Here is a 7457-nt window from a genome sequence, read left to right as displayed (position 1 = left end):
CTGGAAGAGCGTGTGACTCCTGATTTCAGGGTTGTGAGTTCGAGCCCCACGTTGGGGTGTAGAGATTACTAAAAATAAATAAAACTTACCAAAAAATAAATTGTAATGATAGTTGTTTGTTTCCAAAAAAAAAAAAATAGAGGAAGAGAGGAGAGGGGGAAAGAGAGGAGTTGGACTTGAGAGAGTGCGAGACTTTCAGTTTTGTGATTTTTCTCCAACTTTTTCAGAAGAAAATGAATTATTGGGTCAGCTTTATGGCTTATAAAGTTAATGTTGGTTATACAATTACAAGACCTTCTGTATTAGTTATCTATTGCTGAACAACAAATCACCCCAAACCACAGCCATTTGTGATCTCACAGCATCTGTGGGTCAGGAATCCGGCAGGACGGAGCTGGGGATTTTCTGGCTCAGGACTCAGGATGCTCGCCTCGCGGTCAAGCCCTCGGTGCAGCTGCACTCATGACTGAGATCGGAGAATCCACTTCCAAGCTCAGCTCCGCTCTGTTGGCCTCTCCATAGGCTGCCTGTCTGAATGGTCTCATGATATGGAAGACGGAGGTGATGACCTCGCTCATGATGATGGTGATGGTCATGATGATAGAAAGAGAGGAGGAGGGAGAGGGGGAGAGGAAGAGAAAGGAAGGGGAAGGGAGGGGAGGGGAGGGGAGGTCAAAGCAGGGAAGGGAAGGGAAGGGAAAGAGCCCAAACTAGATGCCACAGGCTTGCTGTAATTCAGTCTCAGAGGTGATACCTCATCACTTCTGCCATATGCTACTTGCTAGAAGCACGTCTCCAGCTCCAGCCCAGAGGGGATGACACACAGGTGGGAATACCAAGAGGCGAGGACCACTGGGGACCATCGCATTGGCAAACCGCCAGCACAACATTCTTCAACCAATTTATGTAAATGCAATGAATGTCAGGACATAGACCGGGAGGAGAAATACACGATATGTCGCAGCTGTATCCTTGCCTCGGCGAATTGTATTTTCCTTCTCCAGGGAAAACAAGTTACAGGACGGACTGACTGACTGGTGGAAAGCATTCTAGAGGAAGTCCCCATCTGTTTTTAGAAGAGGACATTGATGAAGACAGTTAATCCCCAAGGGGAAAAAAAAAGCATCCAAGGTAAATCGAATAATAGAAATGACGATACTGGGTAGAAATTGTAATGTTGTTTCCAGTGTTACCCATGTTGGTGATAACAATCTTGTAACATGGTATAATTCAGAGGAAGCCAGCAATCTTCTAATGTCATTCAGAAGCGGGGTGGGGAGGTGGGGGAATGAGTCGTGTGTGTGTGTGTGTGTGTGTGTGTGTGTGTATCTCTGTGTGTGTGTTTGTGTGATTATTATCCAGCTTCAAACTATTGTCCAGCTTCAAAATCAAGGGGGGGGGGGCTTTGCTCATTGATTTACATATTAATAGTAACAGGATTCTTCCCATCACTTACTATTTCCAAGTTTTGGCTTGCCTCTAGTCCAATTCACAACCACCTGACTTGGCTGTTGGTGAGGTTCCGGTAACTCACCTGCAGGGTGATGGGTAAAATCCTAATAGCTGGCAGCCTGTTTAACCCGCACGAGCTGAGGGGTTCGCTGGGTAAGAGCAGGTGGGATGACTGGGGACAGGTATTCCCAAACAGGTTTCCAGAGGTGAAGGGCCGGACTGGCCCTTTTTACTCTGTCTTTGTCAGCGTTCATTTGTAGATGTTCTCCCACCAACAAGGAAGGGGGACTTGCTCTGAGTCAGTTTTCAAACATAAAGGAGCTTACAAAAATCCCTGCCAGCTGTCTAGAAACTAGTACCATTCGAAGGCACTTATATTCTACAGTTACGAGGGGGGAATATTTAAATTGCCCAAGCTATTTTCAGTGTTATTTTAACTTTGTCTCACACACCCTATTATATAAACACCATACTAATGTAAATTATTCACCTCTTAAAGTTACTTCAAAATTTTTGACTTTTGGCCAAATACCTATTTCTTTCTATCAAGAATTCTTTTAGGTTGTAAGTCCACAACTTAAACACACACACATCTTTAAAAGAAAAGTTTATTTTCCAACTAATGCCCATAGACTATTTGGTCTGTTTTCTAAGTTGTTTTTACGTGACAAAATACTAAAAGAAAGCCAGTGTGGGGAGAGAAGGACCGAGTCCTATAGAGGGAGGGAGATGGGTTTCTTCGGGGCTAAAGGAAGCCCAGCCCTCCCGGCTACGAAGGGTGGGTCAACTTGGGGACAAAGTGACCCAAAGTCAACCTCAGCGACCTTCCCGCACCAACTCCCTGGAATGATTTATAGTCTGCAATCAAAATAAAATCATCTGTGCAAAAATCTGCCTTTTTAAAACAACCCAAACTACAAATTCATTCTCGTTTTCATTTCGTATTTCATCAGCTGAAATTCTGCCCCGCTAGGGTGGAGAAATCACACCCTTCTGATGATAGTCACCGCAACTCCGGGGACATTTCATTTGCCCACATTACTATCCACGGTGTTTTAACTTCCTGAAAATATCTAACGACAGTGTTTTTAGGGAGCCTGCGAAAATGAACATGCTCCAGTGTGAAGCCTGGCCATCACCCCCAAAAACTGCGATCCCTGGGCCGGAAGGTGTCTGTGACCGTCCCACTGCTCCTTCATATCAGCACATGGTAAGTTTCTGGATTCTTTCGATGGATTTGTCTTGCCTGATACTGCCTGATATTTTAAAACATATGTGCATGAGTAATTTAACAAGAAATTGATTAACTTTCAAGGCCAAGTCAAGTCCTAGTTGGAGGGGGTGTTTTGGTTCTTGCACGTGCAACGTGGGAGAGAAGGAGGAAGTGGTGGGGGGGGCGGAGGGGGGGAGAAAGAGAGAGGTTGAGAATAGCAGCTGGAAAAAAAAAAAAAGAGCTGAGCTCAAGGGCCCCCGGGGCAGTGCACTCTGTTTAACATCTGACTCCAGGTCGTGAGACTGAGCTCAGCGTCAGGCTCCCTACTCAGCTTGGAGTCTGCTGACGTTTCTCTCTCCCCTGGGGCACCTGGGTGGCACAGTCAGTTAAGCATCTGACTCTTGGTTTCCCTATAGGTCCTGATCTCAGGTCGTGATCTCAGGTCCTGATCTCAGCTCATGATCTCAGGGACATGGGATCGAGCCCCGCATGGGGCCCTGCCCTCAGCGTCCCTCTCCCTCTGCTTCTCTCAACCCCCACCCCCGTGCACTCTCTCTCTTTCTCTCTCTCGCTCGCTCTCGCTCTCTAAGATAAATAAAATCTTTTTTTTAAGTTTCTCTGTCTTTCTCCCTCTGCTCCTCAGTCCCCGCCCCCCACTCATCAATCATAAATAAATAAATAAATAGTGGGTGTTTTTTTCCAAGCCGAGCCCATGCCCTGGTGCACAACAAGATGGTATTTTCCCATCCTCTCTCTCCCCTATTAGGAACACTCACTCCTGTGCGGTGTGGAAAAGAGCCCGTTCCGATTGTGCAGTCGCCGTAAATTTGCCACAGCTCAGAGTCTGTAGAGCTACCGTGTAAGCCAAGCCCATCTGTTTGTTGCAAACACTGTTTTCATACATCATGCCCCTGCTCAAGGTCTTTGAAAGCCTTCACATCATCTGGCAACTGAGGCCAAAACTCCCCTGCCTACTTGCCGACCGCCCCCCACCCCTGTAATCTATGTGTTCTAGATTGGATGGACACTATTTGTCCAGCTCGGTCTCCCCCTAATTCCCCCGTAGATAGCCTCTGTCCAGTTCTACTCTGACTCCCGGCCTCTGAGCACATGTCGTCCCCCCCTCCATTCCAACCAAACTCCACCTTCCTTCAAGGACCAGCTTGAAATTTAGTTTGAAAAGCATAAAACAATGATGATACTATTTCAGGATTGGGTTCCCCATCCTGAGTAGCTAATCTCACTATGATGAAAGGAGATGTGTTTCAGATGTCAGGCCCCGGGGCACCAAAGGCCATCTCAACCAGCGGTTGAGGACGGTGGCCATAAGATTTTCCACCCCAGGACACCTTCTCGCTCCCTCCACATCCTCTCTTCCCTTCTTGAGTATGCGTTTGTCTGACCGATATGTATATGTATCAGACACCAACTGATGGTGAGAATTGTGCAAAGTGCTGAAAATCTACCCATAGACAGACATGTCCCAGCCTCGAGGAGCTTGCTGTCTGCTGAGAAGACACTCAGAATTAACTAACTTTAATAATGTGCTGGGACAGCCCAGGGCAGAGGCAGTTCACTCCACTCCAATGAGGTCATGTGTGAAGGCTTCAAGGAGGAGGTGGTCTTTGAGCTGGGCCTTGAGGGATGAGGAACTGGGAGGAACAAACATCCCTGACCGGGAAGTGCAAAGAAGGTGTGGCGGGAAGGTGCGGGCACAACCCAGGGGCAGATTGGAGCCAGGCTGAAGAGGGCCTTGAAGGCCGTGTTCAAGGGTTATGTTTGAGATGCGTGATTTTTGTGCCAAGGATTAATGTGTTCAGAATCGTGCTTTCAAAGCAGAACTTAGGGGACTACCAGGAGGAGGCAACGGCCGGGGGGATGAGTGGGCAGCCTGAGAATGTGACCTTGGTAACCCAGTGGCACAGATGGATGGTTTGAACTAAAAGACAGGAACTTCTTCCTCTCTCCTTCCCTCCCTCCCTTCCTTCCTTTCTCTCTCTCTCTCTTTTTTTCCCCCATCTTCTTTCTGCCTCTTTTGCCCTCATTCTCACTCTCCACCTCACTCTTGTCTCCACTCGGGTCTGCCTCTGGCCTAGACATTCCCTGGGGACCCTGAGCTAAGGAAGTTGCTGAGCGCTGGGTTTAGGGCAAATGCAAAAACTGAAAACTAGGTCCACATCCCCAGCTCCATTCCGTGCTGCTGGATGGGGCTCGCTCTACTCCTTAACGACTACAAAATCCCACCTGATTTTAAACCCAAGACTTATTTAAGGAGACAAGAAGTAAAAAGAAATTACATTTTCCACCAGTCCTAGAAATTCTGCTTATTAAGTCTTTTTTTTTTTTTTTTTTAATGCAAACGGTTCTGGGTTAGGTTCCGGGATGAGAAGGAGAGCTGCCAGTGAGTCCTGGGGAGTCAGTGTTAACAGCTTTAATGTAAATGCAGCAGCTATAAATATTGACTTTTCCTCCTTCCCTATTGCAACAAAGTATTTCACGGTTTGGAAAACACATCTCGGTTTGAAACAAAGATAGCACCCCTCAGCACCCTTCAATTTCCTGTTCCCTCCTCCTCCCTCTACCCAGCAAGACATTATTTGCCCCCAGGAGCGTTTTCCCTTTCTGTAGCTGAGATCCTCAAAGTGAAGTCATTCGCACTTGGCACAGTTCTGTGCTTTTATATGGGACCTCCTTGGTGCCGGTCACTTTGGGGCTTTAAAAAAAAAAAAAAAAGTGTGTGTGTGTGTGTGTAAATGAAGCAACAACTGTCCAAATGCGCTTCACCTTCCCTGAACATTACCTTTGACATGTTGGCATTGATCTGCCTTGGGTTGTTGTGTTTTTTTTTTTTCCTTCTCTCCTTTTCATAATTAGGGAAGGCTCAAGGAAAGTGCTAGAAGTGTAAGGTTAAAGACAGATGATCATAACATTTATAGTGAAAGCAAGTTACAGATTAAAGTCTAGCCTGGGACTCCACTTGAACTCCTGTTCTTGTACCCAGGAGATGAGTCTTCTGTCTCCTTGCCCCTCTCACGGCACTGTGCTCGGTCAGTTTATCCTCTCCACTGAGGAGAGGGATTCCTGCTTATTCATAGGGCAGTGACACCGTAGGGCCCTCATGGAGGAGAGGAAGAGGCCGCCCTATGCCCCTTCACTGTGGCCTTCCTTTGCGCAAGGGTCCGATCATTTCTGTCATCTGAGACAGTCTTTGATTTAATGGGCAAAACTCCAGGAATAATTAAGACAATAATAGTACACACCCGACAAGAAAAACATGCCGTGTTTAAAGAAGAAATCCCTGCGGCATTGAAGGCAGGGATTCTGCGTCTTGGAGGATGGAAAAGAGACCTTGAAATCAAAAGCAACAGCCGTCAAGGATTTGCTAAGCTCCTCTTTGGCAGAAAGGAAAAATGTACTAATTCATTCTACTTTTTCCTGGTGAGATCATGGGGGTGGGAGAAGCGAAGATTTGAAAGTTTTCCCCCAAGTTCTACATTTTGCAAAGAGCTAATTTTTAAAATCATAACTAATTTCATAGAGTGCCATAAAAATTACCAAAGGGCATTATTTTGTTGTTGTTGTTTAATCTGACAGTTGGGCAAGCATTTTTCTATTACTGCTGCTCACTAACTAGCCTTTGCTTGAACCCTGAAAAAAAAAAAAACCTTTACAAATAACACAGTAGAAGCTTCATAACACGATTCCAGTTGTTTTCTTTCTGTTAAAACTGTAACTCTATCCTGATTTTATCTCTCTGAAGGCTTCTGGATATTTACAACATAAGGAAAGTCTTGTTTCCTTAACTCAAGGCCTCCATGAAAAAACATAATCATAAAAGACATTTCTAGTTAAAATAAAAATGCTAAGATCTAGAAATGTTCTTTCCAACTTAAAAAAAGACTCTTGCACTCAACTCCCTTCTCTAGTACCTATTTCCAAACACTCATTGGCAATGGCTTTTCAGAAAACACCTTCCAGAAAGTATTCCAAATACCTTGTTGTGTGTAACTTTCTTGCTGAATATCCCCAGTCTAGAGCTAATTTATTTTTCTCAGCTGCACTTTCAGGCCCGTCAAAGCTATTGCTAAATAATAAATAGCTTCTTCTTTGAAGAAGAAAAAAATATATATGTGCTATTTTCCTGAAAACACTCGCTTGGAAAGAGTATTTTCGAGATGACAAAGATCGGGGCCGGTGTCCCTTTCGTTTTGGGGTCCGGGGTTGTCCAGTGAGAAGTTGCCTCACTACTGGTGGAGGGCCTCCCTGATGCCCCGGTGGTGAGCGGGAGCAGGGTTCTAATCCCAGGACGAGTTTCTAAGCACTCCGTAGTGCAGTTTCTATCCTGCGAGTTTTGTCAAGTTGCAAAGGGCCTACTAAAAAATGAGAAGCCACTTGCAGAATTAGCTTTTGCTTCACAGGTCCTAAGAAAACCAAAGAAAATCCTTGAGACATCATATTTGAAGAGTATTTGAAGATTGTTCACTTAAGTAAATACTTAAGCCTGCCCTCCCTTTCTGAGGCCTGGAGCCATGTTACTCACCCTCAAAGAATTCATCAATATTCAACTGGCTCTCTAATTTGCTGATGTAGCAAAGAGAGTTTAATAAAGAAAGCTGTTGCAATTTTTCTTTAGAGGACGTGTTTTGTCTTACGGGGCTGGAATCTTCTGCCCTTCTCCTAATCTAGGTGGGGAAAGAAAGGCTTACACGCAGCTCCATCAGCCCAAGCAAATTTACCCACGTAGCCGAGCCTTAAAAGCCCAGAAAAGTCTTTCACCCGAAGGACACTGGAG

This window comes from Martes martes, assembly GCF_963455335.1.
Source record: "Martes martes genome assembly, chromosome: X".
Taxonomy (NCBI): domain Eukaryota; kingdom Metazoa; phylum Chordata; class Mammalia; order Carnivora; family Mustelidae; genus Martes; species Martes martes.
This window is presented reverse-complemented; position numbering follows the sequence as displayed.